Here is a 21,019-nt window from a genome sequence, read left to right as displayed (position 1 = left end):
GGCCTCCACCTTGCCTGCCTTCCCAAAGGCCCAGCTCAGAAGCCACCTCCTCCAGGAAGCCTCCCTGGTTCTCCCAACGAAGTTAGTGCTCACAGGTGCTTGTGTCATATTAAAGTGTGAAGGTTGGTTTATGCTTCCGTCTTCCCCTTTTCCTGGAGCTCTGGGCTGTACTTTCCTCATCCGTAGATCCCCGGGCCTACATGGGCCTGCCATGCCAATCCTCCCTACAGGGCTGTCAACCAGAGTGAGCTTCACATTACAAACTGATCACACCATTCTCTGCTTAAACTTTAACTGCTTCACCCTGCACTTAGAAGAAAGTCCAAACTTCTAGTCCTGTCTGCCTCCAAAGTTCTGAACACCCTACTGGCTTCCCCAGCCCCCTCTCCCGGGCTGTTTCCTTCCCACACTGGCCTCTAGTCCATTTCTAGAATGTTCCAAGATGTCTTCTCCTCTGGGCCTTTGTGCATGCTGTTCCCCTGCTGGAATGCTCTTCCCTTTCTCCTTTAGGGCTCAACTTGGAAGTCACCTCTTTAGGGAGACCTTCCCTGAACCCTCACACTAAATATGTCACACTCTCTCTGATGTTCTCTCCCAGATCCCTATACTTTTGCTTTAGAGCATTCAGAACTATTGTAACTTCATATTTGTTTGTGTATTTATATGTTTCACCACTGTCTTCCCAGCTAGCGCAGTGCCTAGCACATTGCAAGTGCTTACCCAATATTCAGGAAATGAACACAATGCTTCTAGTTGGTGATTCTGTGGCCCCTCTAACGTCTGGCTATTGGATTCCGAGGGAGCTCACCCTAGAAGTTCACAGACACACTCAGGAACCCCCAACTGGTCACACACACACACACACACACACACACACACTCATATTCACATTCATATAAACTCATGCATCACAGGTACAAAGTAGAAAGGCAGCAGGAAGAGGATATAGATGATGGGGAAACCGTGCCTTGTGCCATCACAGAATGGGCCCTTCTGACTCCCTCTTCCCCAAACCCATGCTGAATTAAGATCCCCCAGGACTGGGACAGGGCTCTGCGGGGACAAAGCCAGCTGTGTGGAGCCTGGAACCAGGATTTCCCACTGCAGTTCCTTTGTTATTTCCCAGACACACGGACTGGGAATACGAGCCATTCTCAGGATCCTGAGGACTGTCTGGCTCCAAGGATGAAGGGCATCTGGGAGCCTCAAGCCCTTCCTCTGAACCTCGTCCCGCTGTACCCAGCCACCCCAAGGGACCTTCTTCCCCAAATAGAGTTCAGGGTGGAGGCAGAGCCCCACGGAGGAAATATGCTCTGGGCCCAGTACTACGGTCCTGACCCAGTGAGGATCTCCCTCCCTCTCTTCAGGGCCAAAGGCTCTTCTGAAACCAAGATCCTTTATGGACTCCTTGGGATGCAGGGACTGCTTTGGAGAAGGACAGAAGGGAAGACAAGAAAGGAGAAAAATGGAGAGAGATACCCAATCAACAGCTATTTACCAAGAAAGGCGTTTAGAATATAGATATAAACTAACACGGCAGGGTGAGCACAAGTTGAAATTTCCCATCCTACTCCAGGCATATAAAACCTGCTAGATAATATATTTTTAAGTATTTTAAACATAGAGAGTCCAGCTCAAAAGCAAGAAAGTCTAATTTTCAGATTTTAAGAGAGGGGAAATCTATACCAGTGAGAGGCACGCCACACCCAATGGGAAAGCCAAGGGTGGAAATGGGTTCATAGGGCTGAGATTTTAATGCCTAATCTGGGACTAGGTCCAGGCTATAGGTCCTGCTCTGTTGACAGGAAGTCAAATATGCGCTCCCAGTGTGAAACTGAGTGTCAGAACCAATTAAAGAAATATAACGTCTCAGCTATCAGCCTGGGGTCACCGCAGGAACTGAGATACTCTCCCAGGCCATGGGTGGAATGAGAGCGACGTACACCAGATCAGAGCCTCAAGCCTGAAACATGCACTGATCTAAGATCTAAGCTGCCCACATGGTATAGAATTCCCAAGCTGAAGCATTACTTCCCAAGCTGAAGCATCAAAAATACTTTGGAGTCCATGAGCCTGCAGAGCAATAACAAAACTGCCCTGTGGGCTCACAGACCAAAATTACAAATTGTGGAAAGAGCCTCTCCACTATGAAAGATAGCTTATAGACCGAACGTACAGAAGAATTCACACCCAAAGAGCCAGAAATAATACAAACAATGACTCCAACCCAGTCACTGGTGTCTCAGGGTTCCGCTCATCTGGAGGATGAAACAACTAAATGAGCAGTAACAGGACAGGGTTCCTTGTGGCAGATGTGGCCATTGTCTGTGAGTTCCAAGAGGTGCAAGCACTGAGCCGTGGCCGGGGTCCAGGAGGACATTGGCCTAGAGTTGGTCAGGAAAGATAGGAAGTGACAACAATTTTAGCCAGAAAGTATGATCCAGCACTGGCATGTGATTGTGTGTATCATCATATGTGTATAGTTAAAAACACGTATTGTGTATAAACATGTTTATAAACACATACAAGTCTGTGTAGACAAGTGTGAGTGTGTTTATGCTGTGTCTATCCAAGCATGCGATGTGTATAGTAGTGACATTGTGAGTCTGAGAGGATATATTTATTTATTTATTTAAAAAATTTTTATTGCGGTTGATTTACAATGTTGTGTTAGTTTCTGGTATACAGCAAAGTGATTCCATTTTATGTATATACATATATATTCTTTTTCAGATTCTTTTCCATTATAGGCTATTACAAGGTATTGAATATAGTTCCCTGTGCTATACAGTAGGACCTTGTTGTTTATCTATTTTATATATAGTAGTGCATATATGTTAATCCCAAGCTCCTAATTTACCCTCCCCTTCCCCTTTGGTAACCATAAGTTTGTTTCCTGTGTCTGTGAGTCTATTTCTGTTTTGGAAATAAGTTCAGTTGTACCATTTTTTTAGATTCCACATATAAGTGATATCATATGATATTTGTCTTTCTTTGTCTGACTTACTTCACTTAGTATGATAATCTCTAGGTCCATCCATATTGTTGCAAATGGCATTATTTCATGCTTTTTATGGCTGAGTAATATTCCATCGGGTATATATCCCACATCTTCACTATCCGTTCATCTGTCAGTGGACATTTAGGTTGCTGCCATGTCTTGGCTATTGTAAATAATGCTGCTATGAACACTGGGGTGCATGTATCTTTTCAAGTTAGAGTTTCCATCTTTTCCGGATATATGCCCAGGAGTGGGATTGCTGGATCATATGGTAACTCTATTTTCAGTCATTTAGGGAACCTCCATACTGTCCTCCATAGTGGCTGCAGAGAGGATATATTTAAATGCAGGAATCTAAGTGGGCACAAAATGACCACAAACATGAATACATTTATAGCATGTGAACCTGGGTGAGCTAACATGTCCTTTTTCATCCTTTCTTTACTCATCTGTAAACTAGGCTTACCGAATGGGGTTGTAGTAAGAATTAACAAGAAAAAATGTGTGAAAAGTGCCTAGATGTGGGAATTTCTAAATCTTATTCAAAGTTTTCAATGTGTACATGTGTGTATGTGTGTGTGTGTGTACGTGTGTGTATGTGTGTGTGTATGTGTGTGTAGGGTAGAACAAGCCCTCAAATTCACCTTCCCAGGTTTCTCAAGGTCTTCCCTCCCCATCCCCGGCCCCCTCCACCCCCAGAAGCCTCCCGTGGCCCTGACTCAGCCGCAGGGCAGCTGCCTCTGCCTCGGCGGTAGGGAGGCGGGGACAAGGATGTCCAGGGAAGGGCCAGGGGCCTGCGGTGGGCCAGCTCTTTCCCTCCCCAACTCCTTCTCTCCCCTTTTTCTGTCGCTGCCTGTGGATCTGCTGAATATGGGTATTTTCCCTGGCTTCTCGTATACAGAACACTGCTGCTAATTTTATGCCGGAGCTCTGATACTGTGTAATTTGAGGCCAGACACTGTCAGCAGCAGGCTCCCTTCCTGCTGCTGCTGTGGTTCCCCGTGTCCCTCCACCTCTACCACTGGTCTTCTGCTGCTGCTACTGCCGTAGGAGGAGAACGAGGCAGAGGAATAGCCAGGAAGGGGAGCCAAACCCTTCACACATTCCAGCAAGCACATCTGTATCCAGCCTTTCTGGGTAGATACCAAGAAATGCCTGACGGGACCTCCTGCATCTCGAGAACTGACTTGTGATAACCTCCCCCCTCCCCCTCCCCCCACCACAGCCTGTGAGTAAAACTCACACACAAGTCATCCAGCTATCTGAATCGGTAGCTCCCGGTCCAGGCAGTAAAGCTCACATGTTTTATTCACAGAAGCACGCACGCTGGCCCTCCCTTCCCGCCAGGTTACTTTGAAGGTACACCCAAACCTAACAGCTCAGAGGTTTGAAGCAGAGAATCAGGAGGAAGAAAACTGCTAGGGGCAGTCGGAAGCAAATGACAGTAAAGTGACATTTTGACGGTGGCAAAGAGGATGGAATATGAAATATAAAGAGGCTCAAGGCAAATGCCAGGGGCCACCCAGAGAAAGGGCATTGCTGCATTATGAAGGTTTACTAATCATTCGTAATCACGTCTCCAAGGAAAGTTTCAGTACACTCAGAACATACCTGAGGGATTGCCAGAGCCTGAATGAGGACTGGATCTAAATGTCACAAAATGCACAGCCTTTTTCAAACCTTACTCATTCGGGTGCTGTGGGTACGCGAGATAAAATGAGGAAACCTACTTCTGAGTAGCCATTTGTCAGGGCTAAGAGCTCCAGCTGCAGGAGAGGGGGCATGGTGATGGTCAGGGGCTGGGGAGGAGGTGCGCAGCTTCTGCAGGACCAGGAGATGCTCCCAGTAGCTCATGATGGGAACGCAGTAAATGCCTGCTGCCCGAATCAGTGACTCTCTTAGGGAAGAGAAGGAAAATCTCAGATTAGACTGAACAAGATTCCTGGGGAATCCCTCATGCCCTGAATTCCCCAACCCTGACCCACATGTGTCTCTTTACAGTTTATGAGGGGAGCTTCACTGGACCTCCTCCCAGAGCCATAAAGAGCCACCCTGGCAGGCCCTCAAGAGCAGTATTTGAAGACAGAGAGTGTGTGGGTGAGGCCAATTAAACAGCAAGCTCCCTGAAGGCAGAGCGCCCTGCCCTCCTCTGTGACGCACCAGCAGCAGAGCTGGGTCTGGAACTCAGGTGCCCTGGCTCTGGCACACACGAGCTCTGTGACCTCTCTGATCAGCAGTTTCCTTGTTCATTTTTCTAAATAGAGATAATATTTGCTTCATAGGATTTTTGCCTTATTCATTTGTTCAAAATGTAGTGAGCACCTTCTACATCCCAGACACCTACTGTGTGCTAAGTTCCAGATGAAAGTCATTGTTCTTGTGATACATACCTTCTGGAAGTGTGTTAAATAAGGTGGTGAACGCCAAGTACTCAGTACAATGCCTGACCCACGGAAAGTGGGCAGTAAATCATTGATGTTAATGTTATTTTATTTTTTTATTTTTTATTTTTTGCGGTACACGGGCCTCTCACTGTTGTGGCCTCTCCCGTTGCGGAGCACAGGCTCCGGACGCGCAGGCTCAGCGGCCATGGCTCACGGACCCAGCCGCTCCGCGGCATGTGGGATCTTCCCGGACCGGGGCACGAACCCGCGTCCCCTGCATCGGCAGGCGGACTCTCAACCACTGCGCCACCAGGGAAGCCCAATGCTATTATTGATGATCATTTCCTTAGTATATCTTGGTCCCTTCTTGGTCTACCTCTCCCTGCACACCTTACTCCCCTGTGACTTAAAACTTATCACATCAAATTCTATTTTTTTCCCCATATATGTCATCCACTATCACTGCACTTGAGTTGTGGGAACGGCTCTGCACTTAATCAAAATATTTACGGAAATAGACCACCAGGGGGCGCTGCGACCCAGAAGCCCGGTTCCCACTCTGCCTCGCTACCTACAGGAAGAATGTCGTAAACCGCAAGAGAAGGACCGGTCCGACCAGAGGGTAAAATTGTGTGATAGCCTGGCAGAGCGCTGCCTGCTGGATCTCCCGGCCCTCTTCAGACGGCCTCATCAGTCAGAACCTGAGCAGTATTCATGAGAAGTTGCTCCCTGAGGCTTAAGGATCCTGAATCTCCTCTCCTTTGATCATAAGTATGAAAACGGCCAAGATGCTCTGAGTTTACTGTTTAACTAACCCTCCACCATAAAACTGCAGGAGTGAGGCTTCCCTGGTGGTGCAGTGGTTAAGAATCCGCCTGCCAATGCAGGGCACACCGGTTTGAGCCCCGGTCCGGGAGGATCCCACGTGACTCAGAGCGGCTGGGCCCGTGAGCCATGGCCGCTGAGCCTGCGCTCTAGAGCCCACGAGCCACAACTACCTGTGCACCTGTGCACCTAGAGCACGTGCTCTGCAGCAAGAGAAGCCACGGCGGTGAGAAGCCCGTGCACCCAGTGAAGAGTGGCGCCCACTCGCCGCCACTAGAGAAAGCCCACGTGCAGCAACGAAGACCCAACGCAGCCAAAAAAAAAAAAAAAAAAAAAAATTGCAGGAGTATATGAGTTAGCACTTGCAAAGCCCTTACAACAGTGTCTGGCTCATAGCGCAGCTCAGTGCATGTTGGCTCTGATTATTGTTACTTAATCCTCACACCAACCCCCATAAAATAGGTCATATTTTTATCCCCATTCTGAAAATGAGGAAACCGAGGCTCTATGGGATTAGGAGACTGAACCAAAGTGACCTAGTGGGTGAGCGGCAAAGTAAGATTTTGACCTTAAGTCTGGCTGACTCCAAACCCACACTGTTAATAACTGTGCTATACTGGCCCATTCATTCATTTATTCATTCCACAAGCGTTTAGCATCCACTCTTCACAGGTAGAAAGGATACAGAGATGAATCTGGCACAGGTGCTGCCTTCAGGGAGCTCACACTCCTGTTGAAGTACACATGTAAATATGCATGCATGCATGCATACACACGTGCACATGCACGCACACGCATGCATATGCACAGGCATGCATGCACCTGCACACAGTTGCACATACACAGACGTGTGTGCACATGCACACATGGAGACATACATACACACACATGCATGCACGCCCACACATTAACACGTGCATACAGAACAAAGCACAATATGGGGAGAAACCAGGAGATACACGTTAAGAATCCAGGTTCCCTGATTCCATGCCCAATGCCGTCTTCAGCCCCCAGGGGGTTGCAAACACAAATGTCTCCAGGGACCTGGCAGGTATCCTCAGTTTCAGATGGAGCCAGGGTGGAAAGGCAAGGGGGTGGGCAAGCTGTGGCTTAGGGTCTGCCTTCCATGCCATCACCTTCTGGCATAGAACTCCAAAAGACTCCAAGAATTCTAAATTTGAACCTGGCCTTCCAGCTCGCCATGAAGGTCTACTTGTCAAGGTAGAAGGGCAGAATTGTTTTATTTGTGGTTTGTTGGCCCGTTCTGCAGCCTTATGTATTTAGACATATGGTACGTGGACCTCCATTTGTCCTACCGCTCCAGTCCCCGTAGTGTTGGGGTCAGTAAGTAGGGCAGAGGGACTTGTAGGCCACAGTAACCCTCTGGATTTCTTTCAAAGGGGAGAGAGAATCCATGAGAGTGTTTTAAAAAAAAAGGGTGATGTAATCTGACTAACTTTTTTTAAAATTTATTTATTTATGGCTGCATTGGGTCTTCGTTGCTGCACGCGGGCTCTCTCCGGCTGTGGCAAGCGGGGGCCACTCTTCCTTGCGGTGCGCGGGCCTCTCATTGCAGTGGCCTCACGGGCTCTAGGCGCACAGGCTTCAGTTGTTGTGGCACATGGGCTCAAGAGTTATGGCTCGCAGGCTCTAGAGCGCAGGCTCAGTAGTTGTGGTGCATGGGCTTAGTTGCTCCACGGCATGTAGTATCTTCCCCTGATCAGGGCTCGAACCCGTGTCCCCTGCATTGGCAGGCAACTCCCAACCACTGCTCCACCAGGGAAGCTGTGATTAATGTTTAAATGATCCCTTTGTCTGCTACTTGGACGGTGGCCTTGTAAGTAAACAGACTATGTGCCCCCTTCTAACAGCATTGTTTTTAAGAATTGGCTTTATCGAGGTATAATTTGCATACGATAAAACTCACCAACTTAAAGTGCAATTCAATGGGTTTTGACAATTATGTAACCACCACATCACAATATAGGAGATTTCCATTATTCCTAAAAGGTCCCCTAAAAGATCGTGCCCCTTTGCCATCAATCTCCTCCCTTCCCCACCCCAGGCCCCGGCAACCACTGATCTGTTTTCTATCATTCTATTTTGCCATTTCTCAAATTTCATACAAATGGAATTAATTATAGAGTATGTAGTCTTTTGTGTCTGGCTTTTTTCACATGGTATAATTCATCAGAGTTGGTGTGTACATCAGTAATTTATTCTTTTTATCGCCAAGTAGCAGTCTATTGTATGAATATACCACAATTTGGTATCTATTCACAAGTTGATGGACATCAGTGCTGTTTCCAAGTTTGGGGTTATTAAAACAAAGCCTCTACAAATATTCACGTACAAAGGCTTGTGTGGACATGAGTTTTCATCTCTCTTGGGTAAATATCTAAGAGTGAGATGCTGGGTTGTATGGTAGGTGCATATTTAACCTTCTAAGAAAACCATTTTAGAAAGTGGTTGCAGCATTTTGCATTCCCGGCGGCCAGCCAGCAGGAGGCATATATGTTCAACGTTCCAGATCCATGGTGGCTCAGAGACGGGGGCACCAGGTTTGTAAAGACCAGGGGTCTAAATGCATCCATAGACTGTGGGCTAGTTACTATCTCCTCTTAGCTCCAAACCTAGGCTTCTGCGCTCGGCTTTCTTGAGCTGGGGTTGGGTCTCCAGACCACATTTCTGCTTTGCCAACTGATTCCCAGTAATTTCTGCCACTAGGGGGCACTAGAGGGAGGCCAGAAGGATGGAGAGTAGAAAGGCATTTATTCCTTTATATTCGTTCACTGTACCCAGCAGTGCTGCCCTGGAAGCCGTAGGTGGTCCCAGTAACAATCGATTCTAGTGTCTAGTTTTTCCCACATTCCCAGTATGAGGCTCACCTCACCCCCTCCTCAGCTATCTGAAGTTCTGAGTCCCAGCTCCCTGAGGTCTCTTCTCCAAGTTTCTAAGGCACCAGCAGTAGCTGGGCAAAAACACCACCTCCATCATCTCCCTCCTCCAAGCTTCCAGGTTGTGACAACCCTACTTTCTTTCTCCTGTTCCCACGGTCGTAGGAAGCAGTTACTATCTAGTTACCTCAGTGTCCCCTTTTGCCTTGTCAGTCTTCTGAGATCTGTTCAACCAATCCCCTATATTAAATTATCGCTGCTAAAATAATTTATCTGTTGTTTCCCCAACACCCAGCCCGCCTCGCAGGCCACAAGTCTACCTCCCAGCTAGAATGTCCTCAGGGAAGCAGGATGGTCAGGCAGGAGGAGCCTCGTGCAGGGAGCAGAAGGACGGGCCCTTGGACAACTCACCTACCCACACTGACCATCAGTGTCTTTATCTGTAAAAAGCACCGAGCTAGAGCCTGATCTAATTGAGGGCTCAATAAATATTTGAGGAAGGAATTGGGGGAAGGAGGCATTTTATATTAGTTATAGACGCCTGCTCAGTTTGGGCATGTTACAAATTTTATTCCAATATCTTACAGGGAATGCAAATTCCTCTCCCTCCTCACTCTGTACTTTTGTTCTTGACTACAGAATGTTCTAGAATCCATGTTCCCCTTCTTCCTTTGGTAATAAAGTCCAAAGGAAGTTGAGCTGGACTCATGTCCCCCTGGTAAAGGTACCATTTCCCAATCTACCTTGTAGCTACATGTGACCACGTGACCAAGGGCTGGTCAGTGGGATGGGAGGGGAAGCTATGGGCACGACTTCTGGGCTGTGCCCTCAAAGGAAGAAGGCGTATCCTCCACTTCCCTCCTCCCCTTCCTGCTGGCTGGAGAGGCCCAGGGTAGCGAATGGTTGACCAAAAAAGGCGAGGGAGCTTGGGTCTTTGACCAATGCTGCACAACTCACATTCAGCCTGTTCATGAGAAAGAAAGAAATCTCTATTGTGTTCAAGCCAATGATATTTTGACCTTCGTTCACAGCAGCTGAGCCTGTGTCCTACTTCATGCATTAGAGCAGTGCTGGCAAACGTGTCTTGTGAAAGGGCCAGGTAGTAAATATTTTAAGCTTTGCAGGGCGCCGTTCTCGGTCAGTCATACCTACTGGATTCTGCTGTCAGAGCGTGAAAGCAGCCATAAACAATAAATAATTGAATGGGTATGGCTGGCTTCCAATACAACTTGATTTACAAAAATAGGCCACGGATGCGGCCCTTGGTCCGTACTTTGCAGATCCCTGCAGCAGACTTAAGAGCCAAGAGTCTCCCTGATAACAGCTCACAGAGACTCTCCTAAGAGCTGAGGAGAGCTCAGGCGGGGATGAGGCCGAGCAGCTGCCCAAGTGCTTGCCCTGCCCCCACCCAAGGTCGCCTCCTTCCTGGGGATCTACTTCTGTTTCTTGGTGCCACTATGACACCACTGCCTTTCATTAAAACTCTGCCCCAGGAAAGAAGGGTTCCTCTGACTGTGGTCTGTACAGCCTGGCGATGTTGGTAATTGATGTTTTTTTAAGGATTCCATTTATTTTTTCACATGTTTTTATTGAGGTAGAGTTGATTTATAATATTATATAAGTTTCAGGTGTACACATAGTGATCCGTGATTTTTAAAGGTTATCCTCCATTTATAGTTATTATAAATTTTGGCTATATTCCCTGTGCTGTACAATATACTTTTGTAGCTTATTTATTTTATACATAGTAGTTTGTACCTCTTCCTACTCTATCCGTATCTTGTCCCTCCCCCTTCCCTCTAACTTGACTTTTTTTTTTTTTTTTTTTTTTTTTTTTTGCGGTACGCGGGTCTCTCACTATTGTGGCCTCTCCCCTTGCGGAGCACAGGCTCCAGACGCGCAGGCTCAACGGCCATGGCTCACGGGCCCAGCTGCTCCGTGGCATGTGGGATCCTCCCGGACCGGGGCACGAACCCGTGTTCCCCGCATCGGCAGGCGGACTCTCAACCACTGCGCCACCAGGGAAGCCCTAACTTGACTTTCTTGAAGGCACCAAAAGGGGAGCCTCCCTCGCCCAGGCTCTCCCTCCAGCCCCAGCACCCAGGACATGTTTTCCTCCTGTTTTCTGCCTTTTCTGTATCCTACAGATCAACTTGGCTTCTCTCCATGCCTTCTCCCCACTTTCCTCCCACTGCTGTGATTCTAGGGCTTTACCTCATCCTTTTAATTCTCTGCATCACTAAGCTGGTCAAAGACTTTCCCTGAAGGCTGGGCGGCCTCTCTCTCTAGCTCCTGGGAGTTGGGGGTCTCTATCAGATCGTCTTCTAGACTTTCCACCTCTTCCTACTGACGATTATGTACCACGAGCACATTCAGGTCAAGGACTGTGTCACATTCATCTATGAATCTCCAGTGTCCAAAGCAGGACCAACAGGAGTTGGTGGGAGAGAGGAGGTGAAGAAGGGGGCACAGCAGTTGAGGGGCTTGCAGCCGGCTGGGACTGAGCTTCCGGTCCCAGGAACTCTCCCCTCCCTGGGCCAGGCTGGGACCCTGGTGACCGAGGTAATGCACTTCCTCTGCCTCATGGCTCTGCCTTTTGTGTTAAAGGAAGCGCTTCCTCTCTCCTAACCCACAACGTGCAAGAGCTTCCCAGAGTGCCCCGTCGCCCCGGAAATGTACACAAAGGAATCGGACAGCTTTGCAACATGAGGTCCTAAAAATTCTGTAGCCGCCCTTCCATCCTCTCCCCCTTTGACAATCTGCTCCCACCCCTGAGTGTCCGGGACCTCCTGCCAGAGTGGCCGGTGCTGCTCTCAGTGCATCCACCCCAGGCCTTACATAGGGCCCCTTCTCCAGCCTTGGCCTCTTCTGATGCCCACGAAGCAGCCTTGGTTCCCTGGCACCGCCTCTCCAGCATCTCCTCCTGGTCTGGGGGCTCCATTCCAGACTCCTCACCATCTGCTTCCTCAGCCCCCTTCTCACCCTTCACACTCTCTCTGGCTGTGGGTTCCATCCACCCCCCAGCCTCATTCCCCGCCTCTCCCAACTTCAGCCCACATTGCACGTTGGTCCCCGAGCATGTATACAGCTTCTCTGCTTGACCAACTCCCACTTCTCCTGAAAGACTCTCTGTACCATCTACAGGAAAGGTGTCGCAAGGATTAGAAAGGTGGTATCTCCTGGCACACAGTAGGTGCTTCAGATGAGGAGGTTAGGATTGTTTTTTGTAGGGGACCCTAGAGCCCCAGGGGTGCTGGCAACAAGCATGGTGACTGCTTTCATCGGATCCCAGCGTGGGCTTTACTTCATAATGACATTTGATGCTCTGACCACTCCAACCAGTGTAGTGGTGAGAGGAGAGGTCACCCTTTCCCCATTTCACTTAATAGCAGGATCTAGACCTTCTCCAGCCCCCAACCCTGATTCTTTCCAAGAGTCCACTTCTTCTAGAAAGAGGAGGAAGAGGGGCCTTATCTCTACTACTCCGCAGCCATACCCTTCCACCCCTACCCCAGCCCCCTTGGGCCCTGAAAAGTCCCATGTGGGGCATGGGTCTGCCCCTCATTCCCCCAAACCACATTTACAGGCTTCCATGGAAGGGTGGAAGGTGTGGGCTTGATCAGAGGGGTGAGAGGCTCCTCGCTGGCTCTCTGTCTTGGGCCAGATGCATGGCCCACTGCAGCAATCTTCTCCCATATATGATCCTTCCTTTCCAACTCTCCTCCCTACCCAGTGGCTCTGACTGCACCTGTTTCTTCTTTTCATGGATGTGCCACCGTTTGAACAAGAGATGCAGACACTTATTTCACAACAAGGAAGAAGACTTTGAAGGATGCATTGGAGGTTAATGCACTGAGTCCTTGCATAGCTGAGAAGGGCTTCATTCCATCCTCATGCTTGATTGGGCTTAGCTGGATATAGACTTGTTTGTTGAAAATCATTTTCAACAGAATATCAAAGGCAGTTTTCCATTGTTTTGTAGCATCCTGTGTAGGTCTTGGGAAAAACAGAAATACCACCTCCATTCTTATTTTTGTTTCAATGTATTAAAACTTTTTTTAAATTTTGGAAGCTTTTGGGACCTTCTCTTTAACTCTGGTCTTCTGAGGTTACATGATGATGTTTGTGGTGTGGATTATTTCTTGTTCATTTTACTAGTTCCCAGTAAACCTTCTCAATCTGGAAACTCACGATCTTCAGTTTGTGGAAATTTTGTTTCTTTGATCATTTTCTTTGCTCTCTCTCTCTGTCTTTAATTCTTCTAAGTCAAATGTTAGACCACCTGAGTTGTTTTTCTAAGTCTGTTTTTCCCCCTCATATTTTCCATCTCCATTTCTTCCTGTTATACCCAAAAGATATTTCTGTGACTTATCTTCCGAAGTTGCTACTGAAATACTGATTTTGGCTACCTTATGTTAAATTTCAAGATCTCTCTCTTGTTCTCTGATTGTTCAGTATTTTCCTATTCTTGTTTTATGAATTGTATCCATCAGCTTTTGCTGTGTAACAAACAACCACAAAAATCTCAGTGGCACATAACAATAAGCAATTTTTTTTTCTTTGCGGTACACGGGCCTCTCACTGTTGTGGCCTCTCCCATTGCGGAGCACAGGCTCCGGACGCGCAGGCTCAGTGGCCATGGCTCACGGGCCCAGCTGCTGTGCGGCATGCGGGATCCTCCTGGACTGGGGCACGAACCCGCGTCCCCCGCATTGTCAGGTGGACTCTCAACCACTGCGCCACCAGGGAAGCCCAATAAGCAATTTATTTTTGCTCATACATCTGTGGCTTGACTGGAGTCATTCTGATCCAACGAATCATTCTTTTTTTTTTTTTTTTTTTTTTTTTGCCACGCTACATGGCTTGTGGGATCTTAGTTCCTCAACCAGGGATCAAACCTGGGCCTCAGCAGTGAACGTGTGAAGTCCCAACCGCTGGACTTCCAGGGGATTCCCCAATGATTCGTCCTTGAGTCCAATCTAGTGGGACAGTGTTTCTTCCAGTTTCTTTTTCTTTTATCATTTTAGTTTGGTATCTCTGTTTCACATGGGTGGTTTTCCTCATGTGTCTAATGCTCTTTGGTTATTCATTAGTATTTAAGACAAATGCACTAATAAGGCTGATCAGAAGCTCTGCAAGGGTGGGTGATGGCATGTGCATTGACAGGTGTCTATTTGGGTGTCGGGGCAGGGAGGCAGCTATGTTGTTGGGAACCCTCACAAAGATAGCATGTATAAGTCTGTTTCTCTAGTAAATTTTCCAGTACTTATCTTGCAGCTGACCTTCTATGATTGCAATGTAGGAGTAGGCAAGTGTGGCCTGGGGGTGAGAGGGTAGGGAAGATGTTCTGACCATTCAGAATGTAAATTTCCAATTAATACAATTTTCAGCCCTGGGTCTTGTCCCTGTCCTCTCATGCTGGTGGCTTTGGTGTCCTGAGAGTCTCCCCTCCACCATCTCCAGAGAATAAATCTCCTGCAGGAGGCTCAAGGGTAAGCCCCTGCCTACTGGCTCTCAACTCGCCCCATCATCCCCTCCACCTGCGCCCCTAAAGTCCCGGTCCTTGTTGGGGTTCTGGAGGCTCACTCGTTTTCTTCTCACTGGAGTCCCCTTCTGTGTGCTCTGGTTTCTGCTGACTTCTAAATATGTTACCATCATTCCAAACAAGTCCCTCTTCTAAAAGTGTGTTGCAGTCTCTCATCTCTCAATGCACCCTTTCTATTCCCTTTGTCCTTATGGGATTATACTGTTTATATTTTTTCTCTATAATGACAGCTCGTGCTCAGGAGGGAGGAGAATCCAACACTGCTACCTTTTTTCTACAAAGTAGTTTATTGCTTTTTGTGTTTATAAACATCTTTCATCCAGACTTTGCCCAGGGGGTCTCTCTGGTAACAACACAAAAATGAATCAAGGTATTTTCCTGAACTAAGAAGTCATCATCTGCTACCAACTCCTCCAGGAATGAAGCATAACAGGCATTTAAAAAATTGGCAATGCATATTTTTTTCGTTCATTTGCATTATTCCTCTCCTTTCATAGATGAGGAAACTGCAGTTTGGAGAGGGGAATGAATTGCCCAGGTCACAGAGCTGAGCTGGGACTTGAGTTCCACCCTTCTCATTTTAGAGTTCCTGCTGCTTCCCCTACACCACATGACCTGGGGCCCAGAGCGCTCCTTGATGGAGAACACAGGTGCAGGGGCCACACACAGACCAGGGGCTTTACCTGGCTCATTCAGCACTGCCGGCTGCAACGGTCCCCGTTTATACACAAGGAAACTGAGACCATAGTGACCCACTCTACATCCTCAAAGGGCAGTTCCCCTCCATGAAGGGCTGACTTCAACGATTTTCTGATGCTTCTCTTACAGACATTTCTAACTTTGTCACAAATTCAAAGATGGTTTCCCGACAGACCTAGCTTAGGCATCCAACAAGCCTCGGGTGCCATGGAGACCATGAAGCAACAGAACCATAGGAGAGAGTTTTCCCTTTGGAGACTGTCATCTGCCCTGGCCCGAGGAGACCCAGAGGCCTGGAGAGGCTGAGTACCTGGTACAAGGTCACTGGCTCCCATCAGTCCAAGAGCTCTCGATTCTCACCATATGAGAGAAAACACCCTTCATTCTTAAATGTGCTGACTAAACTGTGTCTCAAAAGCTAACCTAGGGCTTCCCTGGTGGCGCAGTAGTTGAGAGTCCGCCTGCCGTTGCAGGGGACATGGGTTCGTGCCCCGGTCCGGGAGGATCCCACATGCTGCAGAGCGGCTGGGCCCGTGAGCCATGGCCACTGAGCCTGCGCGTCCGGAGCCTGTGCTCTGCAACGGGAGAGGCCACAACAGTGAGAGGCCCGTGTACCGCAAAAAAAAAAAAAAAAAAAGCTAATCCAATTTGCAGACCTATTTGGATGGAGGTCTCAGGTGGTGAATCATTATTTTGCATGCCCCCCTGCTCTTTGTGTAGCATGTGCTGGGGAAGGGTGAGGGGAGCAGGCTGGGAGCTCCCTGGCCCCCATCCTGAGTGTGTGGCCCCAGGGCCGAGGGACTTTTAGGCTAAAGAACCAGGCCAGATGGATGTCCACAGTGCCCTGTGGGGAGGGAGAATTTCCAAGCCCTGTGGACAAACTCTGGGAAAAAAATGGGTCACCCTAATGCTGTACAGTCTTCAAAATAAAAGTCTCCAAATAGTAATGGGCTGGAGGTGGCCACAGAGCAATTGGGCAAGGAAGCTGGGGAGAAGGGAGGAAACAGGGCCAGGGATGGGGAAGGAGCATTCCAGAGAAGCAGGCACAGCTGTGCCATTGTCAAAATATTGATATGCTTCTACACCAGTCAGTTAAAAAGCACTGCCCCTTGGTGCCTGTGCACCGCCCCGCTTCCCAACACTCCCCCCAGACTTCTGGAGCCTCCTCACAATGCGGCAACTAAAGGGTTAACGCCTGGTATATCAGGTGGCCTCCAGGACGCTGCTTCGGACCAGACAATTGTGGTGACAGATTTTGAAGAGGACCCCTGACAAAATAATGACATTAACTGACACGGATGCCACGCTGGCTTAGAGCATTCACTCTCTGCGTTGGACCAAGGAGCCTCTGCTGTGTGCCAGGCCCTGTGCTGGGCCCTGGGGAGTCAAGCAGGATGCAGGTGCAGCTCAAAGTCAAGTGAGGCTCAGAGACCTGGGAGTTGGTTCATTTGGCTGCAAATACAGCAGAAGCGGAGAGCGAGGCGAGGCGAGGAGGAGAGGTCAGCAGGGGACAGACCAAGGAGGGCTTTAAAAGCCAAACGAAGGAGACTGAACTTTATCCAGCAGCCCAGGAACACCTGGGGAGGGAACTGAGCAGGGGAGGGGCCGGATGGGATTTGCGTTTTACCTGGAACATCAAGGAAGCCAAGGGAAAGGTGGGTGGGAACAGTGCAAGACGAGAAGCTGGAAGACTGGGCAGTAGACTGAGTCTGTATCTAGGGGAGGGTCTGAGCAGAAGGACAGACAGAAGGCGGGATCACAAGATCCCTGGCTGATTCCATACAGCCACACTGTGTATGGAGCAAGGTTCAATATCATCCCCATTTGAAAGGTTGGGAATATTGAGGCTGCAGAACAATAAAAGTAGCCCACCTATACTGAGTGCTTACTGTGTGCTCTAGCACTGCTCTAGGGGCTTTACACGTAAAGTACCAATAAGGTATCTATTCCTATGATTCCCATTTTACAGATGAGGAAACCAAGGCAAAGAGTCAGTAACTGGTTCAAGGTCATGCTGCTAGGAGGCAATGTGAGAAGAGGAGAAAACTCAGAAAGAGACTCATGCTGGCTTTGAAGAGACGTAAATTCATTCTGTGTGTCGTTAAAAGGAAATTCCAGGTAGGATAGAAGGAAATGCCAGCTCCATATAAAGCATTTTCTAACAGGCCAGGCTGCCTTGTGAAGCAGTAAGCTTTTGGTCAATGGCAGTCTGCTAGTGCAGTGAGGAGTCCCTGTAGGGTGAACCACCTGGAGCAGAGGGACATCCTAAGAGGGGGCTCCGGATCCAGATGAACTGGGTTCAAATCCTAGCATGCTACCTTCCAGCTGAGTGACTTTAGAAGGTCACTTAGCCTCATTGTGACTCAGTTTCATCATCTATAAAATGGGGCTAAGAGTAGTGTCTGTCTCCGAGGGTGGTTAAATGAGTTAATACATGAATTAACTCACCATTATCAGCACCCTCATCACCTGAAACCGAGCCCCTCTAAAACCAACTTCCCTTACCGAGTTTATGATTGCTGTCTCTACCCAAACCCTTTCTTGCTCCCTCTGACCTCAATCTTGTGCAAACTGAACACTAATCAACCGGAGTCAGATGACTAAAATTGCTGTTGTAGACATCATCATTAACATACAAACTCAGGTTGTTTGTCCAGGGAAAGATGGGTTAACAGGCCCTGAGCCATGGACCACCTGGCCAGAGAATCGTAAATTGGAGACATCCTGACTCCCAAGACTATGATTAAGAAATGTCAGAAGATGACGATTCATCCCAGCTTCTTTGTTCTTCCCCTTTAAAAATACCCCCAACTCAAAGACCAAGTTGGAGGGGATCTGAGACTTGTCTCCTATTCCTTTGCTTGGCTCCCTGCAATAAATCCTTACTTTGCTACAAACACGCGCTGTCAGTGTTTGGCTTTCTGCATCTCGGGCACAAGAGCCCTTGCTTGGTATCAACACCCTAGGGTTGCAGGGTGGAAAATGGCACTGAGCCCAGGGAAGTAGGCCAAGAGCTAGTTAGTGAGGGACCCAAGAAAAGCAAGCTTTCTCTGGATTCTCTCGAGTGACAGGCTGCGAGCAGGATCCAAACACTGGGTGATGAGCTGAGCAAGACGTGCCTAAATTCATGTCCTCTTTGTGTGCACTTCTCAGCTGCTCTCCCTTAGGGTTCAGTGAAGTCTTTTGACAGTTTCAGGATGATTCTGCCTGAATTCCAAGGACAAATGTAGGAAGGAGTTTGTGTCCCTGGTTGTGTTGGAACATTAAGGGATCACAGCATCCCCTTCCCAGCCCTTGAGGCCAGAGTGAAGGTGATGACAGATCCAGACTCCAGGGAAGACCCTGTCCAATGCCTGTGAGGAAATTGCACTTTCTGTGCTCCACCTCCGTCTCGTTATGCCTGCACTCTCCCTGTAAGGGTTGTAAAAGTAGAAAACCAAAACCAGGAGGAAGGAGACAGCTCAGTAAGTCATACGAGAAGATCTGTCTCATCTCGTCATTGTGAAGAGTTCTTTCTGATGCAAAAGGGACAAAAATGCAAAAAAGAGGGCTTCCCTGGTGACGCAGTGGTTGAGAGTCCACCTGCCGATGCAGGGGACACGGGTTCGTGCCCCAGCCTGGGAAGATCCCACATGCCGCGGAGCGGCTGGGCGCGTGAGCCATGGCCGCTGAGCCTGCGTGTCCGGAGCCTGTGCTCCGCAACGGGAGAGGCCACAACGGTGAGAGGCTCGCGTACCGCAAAAAAAAAAAAAAAAAAAAAAAAAAAATGCAAAAAAGGCAGCTTGATCCTCTTGCTCCCCCTCCTTCTTCTCCTTCCCCTTCTCTTCTTCTTCTTCTTCTTCTTCTTCTTCTTCTTCTTCTTCTTCTTCTTTTCCCAAGACTGGGGTCTAAAGAATGGTTATTGCCCCAAATCAAATCTACCTGGTGCCTCACCCAGGGTCCAGCCAATACGGAGAAAACACACCAGTTATTTTAATAGAGAGAATTTACTAGAGGGAATTGTTTAGACAGGTCTTACAACCTAGAGGTTCAGAGAAGGGACCCTGGAGAACTGAGATCTGAGCCACTGAGAAGGGACACTAGCCAGCTGGCTCTGGGATCTGAAGGAAATGCAGTAGGGCTAGTTTTGGGTGCTGGGAAAAACCGGAGATGGTAACAAGTGCTGCCGCGGAGATGAAGGGCCATTGCTAGGGTGCAGATGTGAGGCCAGGTGATGCTCAGGAGAACGGCAAGCAGAAGGGAAAACCCAAGGCCCTTCTGCCTCCACGAGCCAGCAGCCTCCCTCTAGCGCCCACTAGTGGCAGAGCCCTACACGAGGCAGCTGGCAACACAGCACTGGATTTGCAGAATCCCAGCCCCAGCACCACAGAGCGGGACATAGGAAAGGGTGGCTTTGGGCCTGAGATGATAGCTTAATAACCAGACTACCTTCGCCACTGGGGACTTGCAAAGAAATGGGCCACAGGCCTCGGAGCAACTCCCAAAGCACCATTTAGAGGGATAAAACTCTCTTAGAAATAAATTCTGATTTATCTAACATTTATTGATCACCTACTATGTGCCAAGCATGGTGCTGGGTGCTCTGGGGAGGCTTGGAACCAAAAAAATCTTCAGGGTTGAATGCTCACATGCTGACTCTTTATCAAGAAAAATTACAAGGCAAAAGCTGGCTCTAGTAGGAGCTGCTGGACGAGTCACAACATTGACCTCTATTTTCTTGATCATCCAAGGCAGATGGGGTGATCACCTTACGTGTAGACCTTATGGCATAATTAGGAGAATTGCATGAGCTAAGAAAGGTAAAGTGCCCACACTCAGGAGCCTCAGATTGGCCTTCCTTTTTTCCCTCCTTTTCATTCACCTCATCTTGGTCCCTCCCCTGCTCCTGGCCTTCTTCTTTTCCTCTTCCACCACCACGACCACCACCACCACCATCATCATCACCATCACCACCCGCAACTGGCTCCTCTCACTTAGATGCTGCATGCATTATTTTATTTACTCCTCACAACCATCCTATAAAGTGAGTAATATTATTATCCATATCTTATAGACAAAGAGCCTGAGTCCCGAAGAAGTAAGATCATTTGCCCAAAGTCACAATACAAAATAGGAAGTACCCCTCCCCTTTTACAAATGAAACCAGTGAGGTCCAAAAAAAATGAAACGACTTACCCAGAGTCATCCCATAGCCTAACAAATGACAAAGCCATTCATACACAATTTTCAGACTGCATGTCTGGAATCCGGTTTGCTGCAAACGAGTTGCAGGTTTTTCTATTTTGTCTTATATTATACATAATAGGGTTTTTTTCAAGTCAGAAAATATAGATGGGTTCTTCACCCTGTGATCCAGATTATACCCTGAAACATTTTTATAAATAAAAATAAATGATGCGTATGGTAAAAAAACAAAAACAAAACAAACCTCCACAGTGTATTTCATTGTACGGCTAAGCCATAGGTATCTCCCATTGATGGAAATTTAAATGGCTTATAGTTTATTTTTGCTGTCACCAAAACCTTCTGAAACAAACATTCCTTTGAGAGAACCATCATAAGTATCCATAGGGTAACTACCTAACAGTGGAATTTCTGGATCAAGGGGCTTGTGCATTTTTAATTTGGATAGAAATCACCAAATTTCCCTCCTAAAAGGGAAATTTAC

General features: G+C 48.1%; 1 protein-coding gene across 1 annotated transcript in view; it reads left to right on the top strand.

The window, feature by feature from the left end:
- PVALB (parvalbumin) overlaps positions 1-21,019 on the top strand; it is a 74,934-nt gene that overhangs the window by 2,850 nt on the left and 51,065 nt on the right. The gene's annotated exons all lie outside the window — the stretch shown is intronic.

This window comes from Mesoplodon mirus (assembly GCF_964341445.2).
Source record: "Mesoplodon mirus genome assembly, chromosome: 11".
Lineage (NCBI taxonomy): Eukaryota > Metazoa > Chordata > Mammalia > Artiodactyla > Ziphiidae > Mesoplodon > Mesoplodon mirus.
The sequence above is the reverse complement of the archived record's forward strand: the minus strand, read 5'-3'. Positions and strand labels throughout refer to the sequence as shown.